This window comes from Arachis ipaensis, chromosome B10, assembly GCF_059453495.1.
Source record: "Arachis ipaensis isolate K30076 ecotype BB chromosome B10, ASM5945349v1, whole genome shotgun sequence".
In the NCBI taxonomy this organism is placed as follows: domain Eukaryota; kingdom Viridiplantae; phylum Streptophyta; class Magnoliopsida; order Fabales; family Fabaceae; genus Arachis; species Arachis ipaensis.
In genome coordinates this window covers 26,574,179-26,597,521 of record NC_142435.1, presented here as the reverse complement: position 1 = coordinate 26,597,521, position 23,343 = coordinate 26,574,179, and the positions used below count along the sequence as shown (strand labels likewise).

Genomic DNA, 23,343 nt, shown 5'->3' with positions numbered 1-23,343 from the left:
CTCAGCTCCCTCAATTTCAGCCAGAAAATACCTGAAATTATAGAAAAATACACAAACTCATAGTAAAGTCCAGAAATATGAATTTTGCCTAGAAACTAATGAAAATAAACTAAAAACTAACTAAAACATACTAAAAACTATATGAAATTAACCCCAAAAAGCGTATAAAATATCCGCTCATCACTGAACACGTTGAAACAGCCATGGGAGAAGGAAGGAGAAGCAAACCCTTGGTTTGATTCAAAGTGCCATAACTTTTTATCCGAAGCTCCGATTGCCGCACTATTTGCGGCCACGCGACTGCGGCGCTGAGCTCTACAAAGCCGATAACTTTATTCAAGAGGTAATCCATGATTCATTCCAGGTTTTTCCAGCCCTTGAATTCGAAAATCTTGAGCAAAAATATTGAGATTTTGAGTTCTTTGATGTTATAGGGTCCAATTAGCTTGAAGAGAAGGCTTAATCTTGCCTCTTTGATCTTTGGATGTGGTAAGAATTCTCAACCCTTGGGGAATTCTTGGTTTATGGTATATGGGTATTAAGTTGCTATGTTTAAATGTGATATTATGGATTAGGTAGTGTGTATATGTATTGGAACTTGATTGAGGTTTTGGAAAGCTTTGAAGTGGAGCTATATGCTGGAAAATTTGTTGGTGAGGTGTTGAGGCCTTGAAAGTTCAGGAAAAGTGGAATTGGAAGTGTTTTGGGTTGAGCAGAGAATCGGCTAAGGTATGGTTTCGGTTTCCTGTATCTAAAATGTAATGTACTGCGAAAACTTAGGCTAGAGATCCTAGGATAAGAATTGAATTATTGATCTGGTTGATTGGTTGGTATGGATTGTATTATTATGTATGTGGTTAGTGATGTTAGATGTTGTAGCTTGATTGTGTGATCTGATTAACTTGATATCATGTTGGGGGCTAAGTGGACGTGGTAATTGATATGAGTAATTGATAATGCTTGTTGTGTATTATTGAACTTGGAAAGATTAGATATTGTTAGATTGAATGAGGAAGCTTAGGATAGGAGTTGAAATACAATTGGTGATTAATTGAGAAAGCATGAAAATATGGCAAGTATGCCAGAGATGCATATATGAGTAAGGAAAAAATATGGTAAATGAATCATGATGGAAAATATTGAGTGTGAGTTCGCTTGTATGTTCTCTCTGGTTGTAAGGGTGACAGGGCACCGATACCCTCTAATGGTGACAGGGCACGGATACCCTCTAATGGTTACAGGGCACGGATACCCTCTAATGGTGACAGGGTACAGATACCCTCTAATGGTATTAACGTGCAACAGAGAGACTGTGTCCGGGTAGATATCGGACATGTCGGGTTGGCTTGATAACCGATGGATGAGACTCATCAGCCACTAGGATAGGCATGCATCATATACATCATGTGTATTTGTTTGTTTGCTTTGGTTTGCATTTTTGGGTTTGCCTAATTGATATTCATTTTAATTGCTATATGTTCTGTTTGTTGTATCTGTAAACTACCTGTGTTTGCTTTGTCTGTTTTGTTTGTCTGTATAATTCTACTGGTGTTTGGGAGGATTGTGGAAAAAGGGGGAATAGTTGAGACTTTTAGTTAGAGTTTAGTTAGAATTAAGAACCTTAGAGGACCACCTTGATTATGGATTTCGTCTTTAAATATTCTAAGTTTTATAATCTGAGTGTCTGCATTCTAGGATTGCCTTTGGCTTTTCCTAGGACATTATATGTTAGATATGTGGGCACTGTTACCATGCTGAGAACCTCTGGTTCTCACCCATGCGGATTTTATGCTTTTCAAATGTAGGACGTGAGGCTCTTCGCTGAGGCATGCTGGAAGCTTCGTGAGTGTTGTACTTTTCGTTTTATCGATTTTGTTTTACCCTTTTCTTCAAAGGCTCCTAGTTAACAACCTTTTTCAATATTTATAATTTTATTTTTAGAGGTCGTAATACCTCACCACCTCTGTCTTATGACTTAAGCATAAGATTCTATGTGGTAGGGTGTTACAAATGGGCTGTGCTAATGCCTGTGGTGCACAAATTGTGAATCACACTTTTCACAACTCGTACCACTGACCAGCAAGTGCACTGGGTCGTCCAAGTAATACCTCACGTGAGTAAGGGTCGAATCCCACGGAGATTTTTGGTTTGAAGCAATCTATGGTTATCTTGTAAATCTTAGTCAGGAAGTCAATTATGTTTATCAGTTGAATTGCGAATAAACAAGAGAGCATGGATTAAAGGTTACTTGTTGTGCAGTAATGGAGAATATGTTGGAGTTTTGGAGATGCTTTGCCTTCTGAATCTCTGCTTTCCTCTGTCTTCTTGTTCACGCACGCACGTCCTCCTATGGCAAGCTGTATGCAGGGGTTCACCGTCGTCAATGGCTACATCCCATCCTCTCAGTGAAGAATATGCTCACATGCTCTGTCACAGCACGGCTAATCATCTGTCGGTTCTCGATCATACTGGAATAGGATTCTTCGTCCTTTTGCGTCTGTCACTAACGCCCAGCACTCGCAAGTTTAAAGCTCGTCACAGTCATTCAATCATTGAATCCTACTCGGAATACCACAGACAAGGTTTAGACTTTCCGGATTCTCATGAATGCTGCCATCAGTTCTAGCTTATACCACGAAGATTCTAATTAAGAGATCTAAGAGATACTCATTCAATCGGATATAGAACGGAGGTGGTTGTCAGGCACACGTTCATAGTTTGAGGAAGGTGATGAGTGTCACAGATCATCACCTCCATCACATTTAAGCGCGAATGAACATCTTAGATAGGAACAAGCGTGTTTGAATGGAAAACAGAAATACTTGCATTAATTCATCGAGACACAGCAGAGCTCCTCACCCCCAACAATGGAGTTTAGAGACTCATGCCGTCAAAGAATACAAAGTTTTGATCTAAAATGTCATGAGATACAAAATAAGTCTCTAAAAGTTGTTTTTATACTAAACTAGTAGCCTAGGTTTACAAAAAGTGAGTACACTATGACAGATGGTGCAGAGATCCACTTCTGGGGCCCACTTGGTATGTGCTGGGGCTGAGACTTAAGCAATTCACGTGCATAAGGCCATTTTGGGCGTTCAACGCCAGGTTTGGATCCATTTCTGGTGTTGAACTCCAACTTTTAATCCTTTTCTGGCGCTGGACGCCAAAATTGGGCAGAGAACTGGCGTTGAACGCCAGTTTATGTCATCTATCCTTGAGCAAAGTATGGACTATTATATATTGCTGGAAAGCCCTAGATGTCTACTTTCCAACGCAATTGGAAGCACGCTATTTCGAGTTCTGTAGCTCCAGAAAATCCACTTTGAGTGCAGGGAGGTCAGAATCCAACAGCATCAGCAGTCCTTTTTCAGCCTGAATCAGAAATTTGCTCAGCTCCCTCAATTTCAGCCAGAAAAATACCTGAAATTACAGAAAAACACACAACTCATAGTAAAGTCCAGAAATATGAATTTTTCCTAAAAACTAATGGAAATAAACTAAAAACTAACTAAAACATACTAAAAACTATATGAAATTAACCCCAAAAGCGTATAAAATATCTGCTCATCACAACACCAAACTTAAACTGTTGCTTGTCCTCAAGCAACTAGACAAATAAAATAGAAGACTAATAAGTTGAGAAGCAATAATATCTCAGAGTTTTTGAGTGAAGCTCAGATTCTAATTAGATGAGCGGGACTAGTAGCTTTTTGCTTCTGAACAGTTTTGGCATCTCACTTTATCCATTGAAGCTCAGAGTGATTGGCATCTATAGGAACTTAGAATTCAGATAGTGTTATTGATTCTCCTATTTCAGTGTGATGATTCTTGAACACAGCTATTTTATGAGTCTTGGCCGTGGCCCTAAGTACTTTGTTTTCCAGTATTACCACCGGATACATAAATGCCACAGACACATAATTGGGTGAACCTTTTCAGATTGTGGCTCAGCTTTGCTAAAGCCCCCAATTAGAGGTGTCCAGGGTTCTTAAGCACACTCTTCTTTTTGCTTTGGACCTTGACTTTAACCGCTCAGTCTCAAGTTCTCACTTGACACCTACACGCCACAAGCACATGGTTAGGGACAGCTTGGTTTAGCCGCTTAGACCAGGATTTTATTCCTTTAGGCCCTCCTATCCACTGATGCTCAAAGCCTTGGGATCCTTTTTATTTTCCCTTGCCTTTTGGTTTTAAGGGTTATTGGCTTTTTGCTCTTGCCTCTTGGTTTTAAGAGCTTTTGGCTTTTTCTGCTTGCTTTTTCTTTTTCTTTCTATTTTATTTTTTTCGCCTATTTTATTATATATATATAATTTTTTTTCTGCAAGCTTTGTTCTTTGCTGCTTTTTCTTGCTTCAAGAATCATTTTTATGATTTTTCAGATTATCAATAACATGTCTCATGTTCATCATTCTTTCAAGAGCCAACATATTTAACAGTCTTAAACAACAAATTCAAAAGACATATGCACTGTTCAAGCATTCATTCAGAAGACAGAAAGCATTGCCACCACATGTTACTAATTAGAATTTTTCTTATTAAAAACTCGAAATTTTATTGCCTCTTATTCAAAAGATCTACTATTTTATTCATGTTTGCTCATGATGAGAAAAATAGACTATAACTTAATTGGGGATAAAATCAAAATAGACACTAATTACTACTAATGATCATGTAATGAAGACACAAACATAGATAAGCACTTAACATAGAGAAAACGAAAGACAGAGAAAGTAAGAACAAGGAACGAGTCCACCTTAGTGATGATGGCATTTCCTTCTTGAGGAACCAATGATGTTCTTGAGCTCTTTTATGTCTCTTCCTTGCCTTTGTGGCTTGATTCCTAATGATTTTTGGTATTTCTATCCTCAGTTGCTTCCAATAATTATGTGGAGGGAAGTGCATCCCCTGAGGTATCTCAGGGATCTCTTGATTTGTAGCCACATGTTCTACTACTGAGCTATAGATCCTTCACATAATTGTTTTACCACACCAAACTTAGAATTTTGCTCGCCCTCGAGCAAAAGAAGAAGGAATAGATGAAGAAGAAGATGTGGAAAAAAAAAACTAGGATTATGAGGAGGGAAGGTGGGGATCCTGTGGGGTCCATAGATCTTGAAATGATCCTGTGAGGTCCACAGATCTTGAGGTGTCAAGGCATTTACATCCCTGCACCAATTTAGGCATGCAAAATGCCCTTGCACACAACTCTGGGCGTTCAGCGCCAGGTTGGTGCCCATTTTGGGCGTTCAACGCCCATTTGCTAGCCATTTCTGGCGTTGAACGCCAAAACCATGCTTGTTCTGGGCGTTCAGCGCCAGAACCATGCTCTGTTCTGGCGTTGAACGCCAGACAGGTGCTTCCTCCAGGGTGTGATTTTTCTTCTGCTGTTTTTGATTCCGTTTTCAATTTTTAATATTTATTTTGTGACTCCACATGATCATGAACCTAATAAAACATGAAAAACCATGAAAATAAATAAAAATTGGGTTGCCTCCCAACAAGCGCTTCTTTAATGTCCTTTGCTGGACCTTGCTGAGCTTTTAATCTAGCTTCAACCTTGAGCACTCTTGCTCAACATTGCCTTCAAGATAGTGCTTGATTCTCTGTCCATTAACAATGAACTTCTTGTCAGAGTCAATATCTTGAAGCTCTACATAACCATATGGTGATACGCTTGTAATCACGTATGGTCCCCTCCACCGGGATTTCAATTTCCCGGGGAATAGCCTGAGTCTAGAGTTGAACAGCAGAACCTTCTGTCCTGGTTCAAAGATTCTAGATGACAGCTTTCTGTCATGCCACTTTTTTTATTTCTCTTTATAAAGCTTGGCATTTTCGAAAGCTGTGAATCTGAACTCCTCTAGCTCATTTAGCTGGAGCAATCTTTTTTCTCCTGCTAATTTGGCATCAAAGTTTAGGAATCTAATTGCCCAGTAGGCCTTATGTTCCAGTTCCACGGGCAGGTGACATGCCTTACCATACACTAGTTGGTATGGAGAGGTCTCTATAGGGGTCTTGAATGCTGTTCTGTAAGCCCACAGAGCATCATCCAAGCTCCGTGCCCAATCCTTTCTACGGGTATTTACTGTCCGTTCTAGGATTCTCTTTAATTCTCTGTTAGAGACTTCAGCTTGCCCATTAGTTTGCAGATGATATGGAGTAGCCACCTTGTGGCGAATCCCATACCAAACCAAGGCAGAGTAAAGCTGTTTATTGCAGAAGTGGGTGCCCCCATCACTGATGAGTACTCTAGGGACACCGAACCTGCTAAAGATATGTTTCTGGAGGAACTTCAGCACCGTTTTAGTATCATTGGTGGGTGTGGCAATGGCCTCAACCCATTTTGATACATAATCAACTGCCACCACAATATAAGTGTTTGAGTATGATGGTGGGAAAGGTCCCATGAAGTCAATTCCCCATACGTTAAACAACTCAATCTCCAAGATTCCTTGTTGAGGCATGGCGTAACCATGAGGCAGATTGCCAGCTCTTTGGCAACTGTCACAGTTACGCACAAACTCTCGGGAATCTTTATAGAGTGTGGGCCAATAGAAGCCACATTGGAGGACCTTGGTGGCTGTTCGCTCACCTCCGAAATGGCCTCCATATTGTGATCCATGGCAGTGCCATAGGATCCTCTGTGCTTCTTCTCTAGGCACACACCTACGGATTATTCCGTCTGCACATCTCTTAAAGAGATAGGGTTCATCCCATAAGTAGTACTTTGCATCAGTAATTAATTTCTTCTTTTGTATCCTGTTGTACTCCTTGGGTATGAACCTTGCAGCTTTATAGTTTGCAATATCGGCAAACCATGGTGTTTCCTGAATGGCAAATAAATGCTCATCCGGAAAAGTCTCAGAGATCTCAAGAGAGGGGAGGGGCGTCCCTTCTACTGGCTCTATCCGGGATAGATGATCAGCTACTTGGTTCTCTGTCCCTTTTCTGTCTCTTATTTCTATATCAAACTCTTGCAGAAGCAACACCCATCTGATGAGCCTGGGTTTTGAATCTTGCTTTGTGAGTAGATATTTAAGAGCAGCATGATCAGTATACACAATCACTTTTTGATCCTACTAAGTATGATCTGAGCTTGTCAATGGCGTAAACCACTGCAAGTAATTCTTTTTCTGTGGTTGTGTAATTTTTCTGGGCATCATTTAAAATGCGACTAGCGTAATAAATGACATGCAGAAGCTTGTCATGCCTCTGTCCCAATACTGCATCAATGGCGTGATCACTGGCATCACACATTAGCTCAAATGGTAACGTCCAGTCTGGTGCAGAAATGACTGGTGCTGTGACCAGCTTAGCTTTCAGCATTTCGAACGCCTGCAGGCACTCTGTGTCAAACACAAATGGCGTGTCGGCAGCTAGCAGATTGCTTAGAGGTTTTGCGATTTTTGAAAAATCCTTTATAAACCTCCTATAGAATCCTGCGTGCCCCAGAAAGCTTCTGATTGCCTTAACATTGGCAGGTGGTGGTAATTTTTCAATTACCTCTATTTTTGCTTGATCCACCTCTATTCCCTTGTTTGAAATTTTATGCCCAAGAACAATCCCTTCAGTCACCATGAAGTGACATTTTTCCCAGTTTAAAACTAGGTTGGTTTCTTGGCATCTTTTCAGAACAAGTTTCAGGTGATCAAGACAGGAGCTGAATGAGTCTCCATATACTGAGAAGTCATCCATGAAGACTTCCAGAAATTTTTCCACCATATCAGAGAAAATAGAGAGCATGCATCTCTGGAAGGTTGCAGGCGCATTACACAGCCCAAATGGCATCCTTCTATAAGCAAACACTCCAGATGGACATGTGAATGCTGTTTTCTCTTGATCTTGAGGATCTACTGCAATCTGGTTATAGCCTGAGTAGCCGTCCAAAAAGCAGTAATAATCATGACCTGCTAGTCTTTCTAGCATCTGGTCTATGAATGGTAAAGGAAAATGATCCTTTCTGGTGGCTGTATTGAGCCTTCTGTAGTCAATACACATGCGCCACCCTGTAACTGTTCTTGTAGGAACCAGTTCATTTTTTTCATTATGAATCACTGTCATGCCTCCCTTTTTTGGGACGACTTGGACAGGGCTCACCCAGGGGCTATCAGAAATAGGATAAATAATCCCAGCCTCTAGTAATTTGGTGACCTCTTTCTGCACCACTTCCTTCATGGCTGGATTTAGCCGCCTCTGTGGTTGAACCACTGGTTTGGCATTATCCTCCAATAAGATTTTGTGCATGCATCTAGCTGGGCTTATGCCCTTAAGGTCACCTATGGACCACCCAAGAGCTGTCTTGTGTGTCCTTAGCACTTGAATAAGTGCCTCCTCTTCCTGTGAATTTAAAGCAGAGCTTATGATCACTGGAAAAGTGTCACCTTCTCCCAGAAATGCATATTTCAAGGATGGTGGTAATGGCTTGAGCTCGGGTTTAGGAGGTTTTTTTTCTTCCAGAAAAATTTTCAGAGGCTCTTTCATGTCCTCTGAATCCTCTAAATCAGGCTGAACATCTTTGAAGATGTTTTCCAACTCTGATTCGAGACTCTCAGCCATGTTGATCTCTTCTACCAAAGAGTCAATAAGATCGACTTTCATGCAGTCTTTTGATGTGTCAGGATGCTGCATGGCTTTGACAGCGTTCAACTTAAACTCATCATCATTGACTCTCAGGGTTATTTCCCCCTGTTGGACGTCAATGAGGGATCGTCTAGTTGCTAGGAAGGGTCTTCCTAGAATGAGAGTAGCACTCTTGTGCTCCTCCATTTCCAACACAACAAAGTCAGTGGGAAAGGCGAATGGCCCAACTCTGACAATCATGTCTTCAATCACGCCTGATGGGTATTTAGTGGAGCCATCAGCAAGTTGGAGACATATTCGGGTCGGTTTAACTTCGGCAGTTAAGCCAAGCTTTCTGATAGTGGATGCAGGTATTAAGTTGATGCTTGCCCCAAGATCGCATAAGGCTGTTTTGGTGCAATTACCTTCTAATATGCATGGTATCAGAAAACTCCCAGGGTCTTTAAGCTTTTCAGGAAAGCTCTTCAGAATGACTGCACTGCATTCTTCAGTGAGGAGAACTCTTTCTGTTTCTCTCCAATCTTTTTTATGACTCAAGATTTCTTTCATGAACTTGGCATAAGAAGGTATTTGCTCGAGTGCTTCTGCAAATGGAATCTTTATTTCAAGAGTCCTGAGATAGTCTGCAAAGTGAGCAAATTGCTTATCCTGTTCCTCTTTCCGGAGTTTTTGAGGATAAGGTATCTTGGCTTTATATTCCTCAATCGTAGTTGCTGCAGGTTTATTGCCTACAGAAGTGGTTGAAGAAGCCTTTTTAGAGGGGTTGTTATCAGCATTTGTGTGTGTCTGATCCCTCACTGGCAATTGAGTGCCAGAGTTAGAAACTGGAGTGACGTTAGACGCCAACTCCTTGTCTATTCCTGGCGTCTGAACGCCAGAATTGTGCCCATTTTGGGCGTTCAGCGCCAGATCTTGTCCAGTTTGGGCGTTCAACGCCAGATCCTTGCCCATTTCTGGCGTTGAACGCCAGTTTTGCCTTGTTTCTGGCGTTGAACGCCAGTTTTGGGCATGGTCTGGGCATTCAGCGCCAGCCTTCCACCAATTTTCTGGCGTTTTAGTGCCAGAATTATTTTTCCCTGGGCTCTTACTGTCCTCAGGTGAATTTTGTGTGGTTTGCTCATTCCTTAGCTTTTTGCTGCCTTGAGGTGGGATATTTAATGTTTTCCCACTTCTTAATTGAACTGCTTGGCATTCTTCTGTTATTTGTCTTGATAGCTGCTGCTTTGTTTGCTTAAACTGTTCTTCCATATGTATATTAGCCATCCTTGTGTCTTGTAGTCTATCTTTGAATTCGGCTAATTGCTTTGTTAGGAAGTCCAATTGCTGATTGAATTCAGCAGCTTGTTTCACAGGACTGAGTTCAGCAGTTGCTGTTTTAACCTCTTCTTTCATGGAAGGGTCACTGCTTAGGTACAGATGCTGATTCCTGGCAACTGTATCAATGAGCTCTTGAGCCTCTTCAATTGTCTTTCTCATGTGGATAGATCCACCAGCTGAGTAATCTAGAGACATCTGAGCTCCTTCTGCAAGCCCATAGTAGAAGATGTCTAACTGAACCCACTCTGAAAACATTTCAGAGGGGCATTTTCTTAGCATCTCTCTGTATCTCTCCCAGGCATCATAAAGAGATTCATTATCTCCTTGTTTAAAGCTTTGGATGTCCAGCCTTAGCTGTGTCATCCGTTTTGGGGGAAAGTATTGATTCAGGAATTTTTCTGTCAGCTGTTTCCATGTCCTTATGCTGGCCTTAGGTTGGTTATTTAACCACCTCTTAGCTTGATCTTTTACAGCAAATGGAAACAGTAATAGTCTGTAGACATCCTGATCTATTTCTTTATCATGTACTGTGTCAGTAATCTGTAGAAACTGTGCCAGAAACTCTGTAGGTTCTTCCTGTGGAAGACCGGAATACTGGCAACTTTGCTGCACTATGATAATAAGCTGAGGATTCAACTCAAAGCTACTGACTCCAATGGAGGGTATGCAGATGCTACTCCCATATGAAGCAGTAGAGGGGTTAGAATATGACCCCAGAGTCTTCCTGGACTGTTCATTTCCACTTAGATCCATGATGGAGAAAGGGAGATGATGTAAAATAAAAAAAATTATTTTTATTTATTTATTTATTTATTTATTTCAAAAATGAAATAAATTAAAATAAAATAAATAAAAATGGTTAAAAATTTTCGAAAAAATGAGGAGAGAGAGAAGGTGGTTAGGAAGTTTTGAAAATGATATGATGATTTTTGAAAAAGGTTTTAAATTTTGGAGTAAAAATCTGAATTTTAAAGGTAATTTTCGAAAATTAGCTTTAAAACAGAGAGAAAAGATATTTTTGAATTTAAAGAGGAGAGAGAAAAACAATAAGATAGCACAGGATTCAAAATTTTTAGATCTAGTGCTCCTTGTTTTTGAAAATTTTGGAGAGAAAATACCAAGGAACACCAAACTTAAAATTTTTAAGATCAAGTCACAAGGAAAACTCAAGAACACTTTGAAGACTCACAAGAACACAAGAACATGAAGAAAGAACACCAAACTTAAAATTTTTAGAAAACCAAACCAAAATTTTCGAAAACCAAAGGGAAAATCAACAAGAAAACACCAAACTTAAAATTTGGCACAAAATTTAATAGAGAAATTATTATTTATGAAAAAGAAGATTTTGAAAAGAATATAAAAGATTCTAACCCAATTACCAAGAACACAGGCTAACGCTCTAGCCAAATGAGTTATGAATGTAACACTTGTTTTGAAGAAGTATTTTTTTGAAAACTAATGTTTTGAAAAGACACAAGAAAAATAAGAAAAATCACAAAACAAGAAAAACTAAAGATCAAACAAGAAACATTCAATAAAAATTACTTTTAGAAATTTTTTTTTTCTTTTTATTTTTTTGAAAGAGAAAATAAGGATTCTAAAATTTTAATAAAAAACAATAATAAGAGACTCTAAACCAAGAAAAAATTTTTCCTAATCTAAGCAACAAAATAAACCGTCAGTTGTCCAAACACGAACAATCCCCGGCAACGGCGCCAAAAACTTGGTGCACAAATTGTGAATCACACTTTTCACAACTCGTACCACTGACCAGCAAGTGCACTGGGTCGTCCAAGTAATACCTCACGTGAGTAAGGGTCGAATCCCACGGAGATTGTTGGTTTGAAGCAATCTATGGTTATCTTGTAAATCTTAGTCAGGAAGTCAATTATGTTTATCAGTTGAATTGCGAATAAACAAGAGAGCATGGATTAAAGGTTACTTGTTGTGCAGTAATGGAGAATATGTTGGAGTTTTGGAGATGCTTTGCCTTCTGAATCTCTGCTTTCCTCTGTCTTCTTGTTCACGCACGCACGTCCTCCTATGGCAAGCTGTATGTAGGGGTTCACCGTCGTCAATGGCTACATCCCATCCTCTCAGTGAAGAATATGCTCACATGCTCTGTCACAGCACGGCTAATCATCTGTCGGTTCTCGATCATACTGGAATAGGATTCTTCGTCCTTTTGCGTCTGTCACTAACACCCAGCACTCGCGAGTTTGAAGCTCGTCACAGTTATTCGATCATTGAATCCTACTCGGAATACCACAGACAAGGTTTAGACTTTCCGGATTCTCATGAATGCTGCCATCAGTTCTAGCTTATACCACGAAGATTCTAATTAAGAGATCTAAGAGATACTCATTCAATCGGATATAGAACGGAGGTGGTTGTCAGGCATACGTTCATAGTTTGAGGAAGGTGATGAGTGTCACAGATCATCACCTCCATCACATTTAAGCGCGAATGAACATCTTAGATAGGAACAAGCGTGTTTGAATGGAAAACAGAAATACTTGCATTAATTCATCGAGACACAGCAGAGCTCCTCACCCCCAACAATGGAGTTTAGAGACTCATGCCGTCAAAGAAAACAAAGTTTTGATCTAAAATATTATGAGATACAAAATAAGTCTCTAAAAGTTGTTTTTATACTAAACTAGTAGCCTAGGTTTACAAAGAGTGAGTAGACTATGACAGATGGTGCAGAGATCCACTTCTGGGGCCCACTTGGTATGTGCTGGGGCTGAGACTTAAGCAATTCACGTGCATAAGGCCATTTTGGGCGTTCAACGCCAGGTTTGGATCCATTTCTGGCGTTGAACTCCAACTTTTAATCCTTTTCTGGCGCTGAACGCCAGAATTGGGCAGAGAACTGGTGTTGAACGCCGGTTTACGTCGTCTATCCTTGAGCAAAGTATGGACTATTATATATTGCTGGAAAGCCCTAGATGTCTACTTTCTAAATCAATTGGAAGCACGCCATTTCGAGTTCTGTAGCTCTAGAAAATCTACTTTGAGTGCAGGGAGGTCAGAATCCAACAGCATCAGCAGTCCTTTTTCAGCCTGAATCAGAAATTTGCTCAGCTCCCTCAATTTCAGCCAGAAAAATACCTAAAATTACAGAAAAACACACAACTCATAGTAAAGTCCAGAAATATGAATTTTTCCTAAAAACTAATGGAAATAAACTAAAAACTAACTAAAACATACTAAAAACTATATGAAATTAACCCCAAAAAGCGTATAAAATATCCGCTCATCAGCCTGCATCCTTCATGTTATTCGTTTAACTAGCACTAGCTTCAACCATTTTTCTATCTGTAGGAAGGAAACCAACTAACCTAGGATCAAGGCAATCATGATTGTGCGATTCAACAAACAAAACCATATGTCATCTTCCAGTGTAAGCCACAAAATGAACTACAAACCTTGCCAGGCAACCACAATGAGTCTCAGATTTTGTGTAAGAACTGGGGTAAAACCATTTTAATAAAAATAATAATTCTAATGCCTGGAATAGATTCAAATTTTAGAAGTTTTAATTTGAAAATATAAAGGTGAAAATTGATTTCAATGAATTTTTCTGAGTTGAAAAATGTATCTTTTTCGAAAAGTTTTTGTAAAAAAGGCGTACTGGCGCTTAAGCTGGCAATACCGAGTCTAGTCTGTCTAGTACCACGTATTTTGGAAAAATAAGATTTTGAAAGTTGATTTATTGTATTGAAAGGATAAAAATAATTTAGAATTGAAAACCAGGCACTAATCTTAAAGGTTTAGGCACAAAGTGGGCCAAACGAACCAAAAACGCTACGCGGTTGGACCGGGCCCAAGGCCCAACATATATATGCTCATTTAATGAGCATTTCAGCCATTCTACTTTATTTTGAAGAAGGGGGCGCAGCTGAGAAGAGAGGAGAGGTGAAAGTTTGGTTACTATTCACATCCACCTTCCAGTGACCATAACTTGAGCTACGGAACTCTGATTGACGAGCTGTTTGCAGTCACCCGAAGCTCTCGTCAAGCTTTTCATTTATATCTAAGAAAATCTGGTAATAACTCGAATCTCAAGCTCCAGTTTCCAGCCCTAGATTTTTGCATTTTTGGGTTATGGTTTTTGAGTAGATTTTGTGATTTTGCTTGTTTAGGTGATCTCTAATAGCGGGTAATCGTTGAAAATTGCCCCAATTCTCTTTGGACAAGGTAAAGTTTCTCATAAACCCTTGTAGTGTTGTATGTTGTGGTTTCTAGGTTTTAATTTTGGTGATATATGTGTTGTTAGTTGAGCTTTGGTGCTTTTTGGAGTTGTCTTGGCTTTTTGGTGGTTTTGTGCATGGAGGATAATCGACCAAAGTATGGTTTCGGTTTTCTTTATGTAATATGTAATGTTTCTGGAAACTTAGGCTAGTGGACCATAAGATAGGATTGAATAATGTTGGTGTATGCCTAATTAATTATGAAATTATGTTGTATGATGAAGACTATTATAGGAAATGTTGGAATGTATAATATATGTTTATGATGCTTGTTGAAGGATTTTGATTATTATGGGTGTTAATGATATATTATGATGTAGGTTGATGTTGATGAGTGTGTATGTTGATTGTGGTAATGTTAATGTTTATAAGGATTGCTAATATTGAGGTTACTTGATGACTATTGTTGAAGGATGGGTGTTTTATGAGGATTTGTAGTGATTGTTGATGTTGTTGATGGTTGATGATGATTTTGAGTGTTTATGATGATTTCGGATGCTGATGATGATTTTGATTATTGGTTATTGTGGTTCATGTTGAAAGTAAATGAGTGAGGTATTTTGATGAATTGAATGGATTGATTGACGATAATAGAATGAAAGAATTGATAATTGTCGCATTGATTATTGTTGAGAATTTGAATGGTGGTATTAAGGAAATTGGATGCGATGTTAGGTTGAATTTAGAGTTGGATATGATTGAATGGTTGATGTGGTTTATATGATTGAATGGTTGATGTGGTTGAGAAATATTTGGTACTGATTCTTGAGTGAGTCTAGTATTTTGGGTTGTGAATAATTGGTTTTGAATCGAGAGATTTGGTGAAATTGAGTTTTAAGGTTTTTGGTAAAAACAGATTTTTGGTAAACTTTGACGGATCATAACTTGAGCCTTAGTTTTCAAAATTTATGGAAGTTTTCTTTAAATTAAAGTTCATTGAAAACTCTTTAAATGAATATAAATTTTGTAAGAAATGTAATTTTGTAGAGGAAGTTATGATCATTCAAATTTTGGTGTCAAAATCTAAATTCTGTGCATGCTGCAGAATTTGTGATTTCTGGTTTGTGTGCACACGCACAGCCTTGTGCGCATGCACACCCCTGTGAGTTTTTGAACCTGTGCGCACGTACACACAGGGGAAGGCTTGCTGTTGAGAGCGCTAGCACGACCTGTGTGCGCACACAACCAACGAAGTTTTGCAATCTGTGCGCACGCACAGCCCTGTGTGCACGCACAGCCCTGTGTGTACGCACACGTTGGAAGGTGCACTCTGTTGAGGGCGTTCGCACGCCTTGTGCGGATGAACAGAGTTGAAAATTTTACTACCTGTGCATACGCATATGCTTTGTTTTTATCCTAAAATCTTGTTTTTAACTGTTTCACCTTCCCAACAAGGTTGTAAACTTCTCTGACACCTATTTAAGATTCTTTGGCTTATTTTCGGGTACCAAAACATGGGAAAGGTTCTAGGAGATTTAATTTGGGTTTTACTTTGAAAAGTTAGAGAATGGAGGTTTAGGTTTCTGGTGTATTGATGATGAGTTTTGGTTGAGAGAGAAGGAAGAGTAGTGAACTTGGTGATTACTGACAACGAATTGAGAAACTGATGAAGTAACGAGTTCAGAATGAAAAGTTGATGATGGTTATGAAGAGTTGAGGACTCAGAAAAGAATGATGAAGTTGTTGAATGTTGAAAGTGTGTCAGACACTATATCCTTGGGTTAAGCATGATAATGTGCAGGGTACTATGTCCTTCAGAATGAATTATGATTAATAACCTTTTCTGCTGCAAGAGTGTGCTAGGTACTATATCCTTAGGTTATGCATGCGAGTATGCCCGGCACTATATCCGTGGGTCAATAGAGTGTGCCCGACACTATATCCGTGGGCGTGGCAGAAAGCTACATCCGAAAGGATGAGTCAGGTTTGCATTTATGGACCGACAAGTGATATCACGAGCCAATAGGATAGACATTCATCATATGCATCTCTTATGTGCTTGTTTGCTTTGATTACTTGAGTTTGCCTGATTGTATAACATGCCTACTTGCTTCTTGAGTTACTTGTTATATATGAATACTATCTGTGTTTTACTTGCTTGCATTAGCTGTGATTGTCTGGTGTTGAGGAGGATAGGAAGGCGATGGCGATGCGTTGCGTGGAGGGTAGGTTGGCGAAGGCTGTGAGATACATTGGTGTGGTTTAGTATTAGTTAGAGATTCCCTAAGTTAGATAACCTTGGTTTATGGTTTATGGTTTATGTTATTTAATTTGTCAAGGCGTGAATATTCTGTATCGATGTGAAGTTCTAGGATTGCTTTCGGCGTCCCGAAATCTTATATCTTACATTATTGGGCAATGTTACCATACTGAGAACCTCTGGTTCTCATACCATATTCTGTTATTGTTTTTCAGATGCAGGTCGCGACCCACCACGATGAGTTGCTTGACGGTGACTGAGCAGAGGATCTTTATCACGTTTTGGAGTCATTTGATTTATTTTTATTAGTACTCTCACTATATGTATTTATTTTTCCTAGAGGCTTACTTTGAGAGAGAGATACTGTATAAGCTGTTTTACTTTCAAAACTCTATATGCCTGTATTTAATTAGTCGGCCTAAACTCTGTAGGGTTAGACTAGTATCTTATGGTTATTATACTCTTATATAACTACATATATCTTGCTATCTCACATAGTGTATGTTATCTTTTACGCTTGTAGCTTCCTGTGAATGTTTTGCACTTTTCAAACTCTGTTGTTGAGTTTAATCTTTCATCGGGCTTCTAGAATATATTATTTCTTTCTACATAATATGTATAAGCCTTATAATTGTCGTAACCATTTATTAACCTTTGCTTTACGACATGAGGTAAGGCTTAGGGTAATTAGGGTGTTACATTTAGTGGTATTAGAGTGGTTCGTCCTCGTGAGCCTGAGGGATGGACCGATTGTGCTTCACTACATACTCTGTGTGTCTTTTTCTTTGATGGTATTAGGTTATCTACTTGATATTGCATAGAATGCTTGTTTGTGAGTGCCTGTTTGGGATAATTAAAGTACTAGGCCTTTTATATTGAGACTGATCACCTTGATATCGATTGTTTGGTGTAGACAGGAACCCTAATGGCCACTCACAGACGAGGTCATACACGTTCACGAGCTGAGAGTAGAAATGCGCAACCGGCCGATAACCATGCCGAGTTCATAGTGGCAATGGCGAATCTTGCAAATACCATGGAGGCGAATGCTGCTACGACTCTGCAAGTTGTGCAGAGGTTGGGTTAACCGGTGGGAAACGGGAACGGTAATGGAAATGGGAACGAAAATGGGGAAGGAGACGGTAATGACTTGGGAGGTGCTCCAATGACTTTGGCTTCGTTTTTGCCACCAAGTTTCAGAGGTTCCAATCCTACGGAAGTGGATAATTGGTTCCAGGCCATGGAGCATGCGTTACAAGCACAACATGTTCCAAACAACCAGTATGTGGAGTTTGCTGTGTATCAGCTTTTGGGAGAAGCTCAGTATTGGTGGCAAAGAGGGTGCCAGTTGCTGTGACTTCCGAATGCAGAAATCCCTTCGAATGTATTCCAAATAACTTTCTACAAGAAGTACTTTCCTGAATCTGCTAGGGAAGCGAAGGAGATGGAGCTTATGCAGCTGAAGCAAGGTTCCTTGTCTGTGGCAGACTATACTAGCCAATTTAAAGAGCTCGGTAGGTTCTCTAGGGCGTATCAGGGTGCCATGGAGAGCTATAAAAGTTGGAAGTGCATCAAGTATCAAAGGGGCTTGAAGGATAACATCATGACTGTTGTTGCTCCTTTGGAGATTCAGACCTTCTCCGATCTTGTGAACAAGGCGAGAGTGGTTGAGGAATATGCAAAGACGATAGCCTCGTCAAGGGACACTCATGGAGGAAACACTAATCGAGGATGTGGTGATTACCTTGGACCAAGGAGACAGAACTTTAATAGAAATGAACACACTCCTCAGCATCTTCGAGGACAAGGGGATTTTAGAAGAAACAACAATGCTCAGTTCCACATGGCAAAGGAAAATGGTCGATGCTATACTTGCAAATTGCCAAGGCACCTTGCTAGGAACTGCCGTTGAGGGAGGAACCGAGATGTGGGTAGGAGTCAGCAACCAGGCCGAGATTTCACTAGGGATGCAGGAGAGTCGACGGAATCGGATCCACTGATAAGAGTTAAGCACATAAAGTTGTTGTGATATGTTATTAGGACCCAATTGGCTTAGTTTTATCTTATGGAAGGTTGTCATAAGTTTGGTCGAACTTAGAAATTCGTTAGAGGGACCGATGGAGAAGAAGACTTTTGATGTACGTAGCTGAGTAATCCGGATTCTTAAATGAAGATGAGTCAGAGTGGACATGCTGGAATGGTTATCAGGCATGACAAGAAATCTTGTGGGCTCTCTGCATGGGTGATGGTGCGGTTCAGCACTAGTGGCAACAGAAGTACTAACTGACGCTTTTGCGGTTTTCAACTATGATTTTACGGTTTTAAGGTTTAGAATGTCTTTTAAAATATGTCGTGGAACTTTAGTTTAAATGAATTGGTTTTGAAGCTCAGTCGAAACTCTTAGTTTGAATAATATAGTTTACAGAAAAAGTGAGTTCCAAGATTTTCCTAATTTGTGATTTTGGTCTAACATTTGACTTATCAAAAAGGAATTCAAATTGAAAGGTTCTGATTTAAGGATTTAAATGAATTTAGAAAAATCATATTTTAAAGTGATTGATTTACAAATAAATCATTTTTGACTCTTTTGAGAAGGTTTTAACAATGGACTCATTTAGATTGAACTTGTTTTAAAGGTTTTGAAAAATATTACAAAATCGGTATTTGGTTTAAGGAAAATTTTTGGATTCAGAATGACGATAATCAGAGTGACGCAGTGGAAGACGAGAGAGAACATTGACACGGTGGGATGATAGTGAATGAGATGCTTTGGCAACTTCTTGGGTTGATAACGTTGATAGTAGAATGCTTCGTGAAGAATATATACATAAATATGTATATCGCGTGATTCGAATTTTCGAGGGCAAAGATTTTATTAGGAGGGGAGAATGTAAGAACTGGTGTTTTTCACGTAAAATCGTTTTAATAAAAATAATTGGAATAGATTCAAATTTTAGAAGTTTTAATTTGAAAATATAAAGGTGAAATTTGATTTCAATGAATTTTTCTGAGTTGGAAAATGTATATTTTTCAAAAAGTTTTTGTAAAAAAGGTGTACTGGAGCTTAAGCTGGCAATACCGGCTCTAGTCTGTCTACTACCGCGTATTTTGGGAAAATAAGATTTTGAAAGTTGATTTATTGTTTTGAAAGGATAAAAATAATTTAGAATTGAAAACCGGACACTAATCTTAAAGGTTTAGGCCCAAAGTGGGCATAACGAACTAAAAACACTACACGGTTGGACCGGGCCCAAGGCCCAACATATATATGCTCATTTAATGAGCATTTCAGTCCATTCCACTTCATTTTGAAGAAGGGGGCGCAGCTGAGAAGAGAGGAGAGGTGAAAGTTTGGTTACTACTCACATTCACCTTCCGGTGACCATAACTTGAGCTACGAAACTCTGATTGACGAGCCATTTGCGGTCACGCGAAGCTCTTGTCAAGCTCTTCATTTCTATCTAAGAAAATATGGTAAGAACTCAAATCTCAAGCTCCAGTTTCCAGCCCTAGATTTCTGCATTTTTGGGTTATGGTTTTTGAGTAGATTTTGTGGTTTTGCTTGTTTAGGTGATCTCTAGTAGCGGACAATTGTTGAAAATTACCCCAATCCTCTTTGGACAAGCTAAAGTTCCTCATAAACCCTTGTAGTGTTGTATGTTGTGGTTTCTAGGTTTTAATTGGTGATAAATGTGTTGTTAGTTGAGCTTTGGTACTTTTTGGAGTTGTCTTGGCTTTTTGGTGGTTTCGTGAGTGAAGGATAATCGGCCAAGGTATGGTTTTGATTTTCTTTATGTAATATGTAATGTTTCTAGAAACTTAGGCTAGTGGACTATAAGATAGGATTGAATGATGTTGGTGTATGCCTAATTAATTATGAAATTATGTTGTATGATGAAGAGGATTATAGGAAATGTTGGAATGTATAATATATGTTTATGATGCTTGTTGAAGGATATTGATGATTATGGGTGTTACTGATATATTATGATGTGGGTTGATGTTGATGAGTGTGTATGTTGATTGTAGTAATGTGAATGTTGATAAGGATGGGAGTTTTATGAGAATTTGTAGTGATTGTTGATGTTGTTGATGGTTGATGATGATTATGAGTGTTTTTGATGATCTCAGATGTTGATGATGATTTTGATTATTGGTTATTGTGATTCATGTTGAAAGTAAATGAGTGAGGTGTTTTGATGAATTGAATGGATTGATTGATGATAATAGAATGAAAGAATTGATACTTGTAGCATTGATTATTGTTGAGAATTTGAATGGTGGTATTAAGGAAATTGGATGTGATGTTAGGTTGAATTTAGAGTTGGATGAGGTGAGTATTAAATGGTTTATATGATTGAATGGTTGATATGGTTGAGAAATATTTGGTATGGATTCTTGAGTGAGTCTAGTATTTTGGGTTGTGAATAATTGGTTTTGAATTGAGAGATTTGGTGAATTTGAGTTTTAAGGTTTTTGGTAAAAATAGATTTTTTGGTAAACTTTGACGGATTATAAATTGAGCCTCAGTTTTCAAAATTTGTGGAAGTTTTCTTTAAATTAAAGTTCATTGAAAACTCTTTAAATGGATATAAATTTTGTAAGAAATGGAATTTTGTAGAGGAAGTTATGATCATTCAAATTTTGGTGTCAAAATCTAAATTCTGTGCATGCTGCAGAATTTGTGATTTCTGGTTTGTGTGCACACGCACAGCCTTGTGTGCATGCACACCCCTGTCAGTTTCTGAACCTGTGCGCATGCACACAAAGGGGAAGGCTGGCTGTTGAGAGCGATAGCACGACCTGTGTGCGCACCCAACCAATGAAGTTTTGCAATTTGTGCGCACACACATGTTGGAAGGTGCACTCTGTTGAGGGTGTTCGTAAGCCTTGTGTGGATGAACAGAGTTGAAAATTTTACTACCTGTGCGTACGCACACTGATAAGTGGATAATTTATACGCTTTTTGGCATTATTTTTAGTATGTTTTAGTTAGTTTTTATTATATTTTTATTAGTTTTTAAATAAAAATCACATTTCTAGACTTTACTATGAGTTTATGTGTTTTTCTGTGATTTCAGGTATTTTCTGGCTGAAATTGAGGGACCTGAGCAAAAATCTGATTCAGAGGCTGAAAAAGGACTGCAGATGCTGTTGGATTCTGACCTCCCTGCACTCGAAGTAGATTTTTGGGAGCTACAGAAGCCCAATTAGTGCGCTCTTAATTGCATTGGAAAGTAGACATCCTGGGCTTTCCAGCAATATATAATAGTCCATACTTTGCCCGAGATTTGATGGCCTAAACAGGTGTTCCAAGTCAGCATAAAAATTCTGGCGTCAAAACGCCATAACTGGCATGAAAGCTGGAGTTAAACGCCCAAACTGGCACAAAAGCTGGCGTTTAACTCCAAGAAAAGTCTCTACATATGAAAGCTTCAAAGCTCAGCCCAAGCACACACCAAGTGGGCCCAGAAGAAGATTTCTGCATTAATTACTTATCTCTGTAAACCCTAGGCTACTAGTTCTCTATAAATAGGATCTTTTGCTATTGTATTTTCATCTTGGTTCTTCTGGTTCCCTCTTTGGGGCCGAAGCCAATGACCACCATTATCACTTTTGTATTTTCAACGGTGGAGTTTCTACACACCATAGATTAAGATGTGGAGCTCTACTGTTCTTCATGAATTAATGCAAAGTACTATTGTTTTTCTATTCAACTCAAGCCTATTTCTTCTCTAAGATATACACTCGTTCTTCAACCTGAAGAAGGTGATGATCTGTGACACTCATCATCATTCTCACCTATGAACGTGTGCCTAACAACCACTTCCGTTCTACTTACAATAGCTTGAGTGCGTATCTCTTAGCCTCCTGGTTCATGACGCATGGTTGCCTCGCCTGACAACCGAGCCTTCCATTCCGTGAGATCAGAGTCTTTGTGGTATAGGCTAGAATCAATTGGAAGCATTCTTGAGATCCAGAAAGTCTAAACCTTTTTTGTGGTATTCCGAGTAGGATCTGGGAAGGAATGACTGTGACGAGCTTCAAACTCGCGAGTGTTGGACGTAGTGATAGACGCAAAAGGATCAATGGATCTTATTCCAACATGATCGAGAACTAACAGCTGATTAGCCATGCGGTGACAGTGCATTTGGACCATTTTCACTGAGAGGATGGGAGGTAGCCATTGACAACGGTGAAACCCAACATAAGCTTGCCATGGAAAGGAGTATGAATGATTGGATGAAGACAATAGGAAAGCAGAAGTTCAGAAGGAACAAAGCATCTTCATACGCTTATCTGAAATTCTCACCAATGAATTACATAAGTATCTCTATCTTATTTTATGTTTTATTCATCTTTTAGTTATCATCCTCCATAACCATTTGAATCCGCCTGACTGAGATTTACAGGATGACCATAGCTTGCTTCAAGCCGACAATCTCCGTGGGATCGACCCTTACTCACGTAAGGTTTATTACTTGTACGACCCAGTGCACTTGCTGGTTAGTTGTGCGGAGTTGTGATAAAGAGTTGAGATTACAATTGTGCGTACCAAGTTGTTGGCGCCATTGATGATCACAATTTCGTGCACCAAGTTTTTGGCGCCGTTGCCGGGGATTGTTCGAGTTTGGACAATTGACGGTTCATCTTGTTGCTTAGATTAGGTAATTTTATTTTATGTTTAAGCTTTTTACCTTTTATTTTGGAAAAAAAATTTCAAAAATACAAAAAAAAATTTCTATTCTGTTCTTCATAGTTTTTAAGAATGAATTCTAGAGTTTCATGATGATTTGTTGAAGTCTGGCTGGTTGTGAAACCATGTCTAAACTTTTGGACCGAGGTTTCAACTTATCATCACAAGAGCTTATTGTTTTCCATCAACTTTGCTATTGAAAGTAATGATCTGCTAAAGCTTGGCTGGCTAGTAAGCCATGTCTAATTCCTGGACCGGAGTTTTAGACTAACATTGTATGATTCCTGGAA

At 39.1% G+C, this 23,343-nt stretch overlaps 1 long non-coding RNA gene across 1 annotated transcript in view; it reads left to right on the top strand.

Moving 5' to 3' along the window:
• LOC110268298 (uncharacterized) overlaps positions 1–21,499 on the top strand; it is a 65,867-nt gene extending 44,368 nt beyond the window's left edge. The window contains exon 4 of the long non-coding RNA XR_015907025.1: positions 21,438–21,499. This is a non-coding gene — a long non-coding RNA (uncharacterized LOC110268298). The remainder of the gene's footprint in view (positions 1–21,437) is intronic.
• The last annotated feature ends 1,844 nt before the right edge of the window (positions 21,500–23,343 follow it).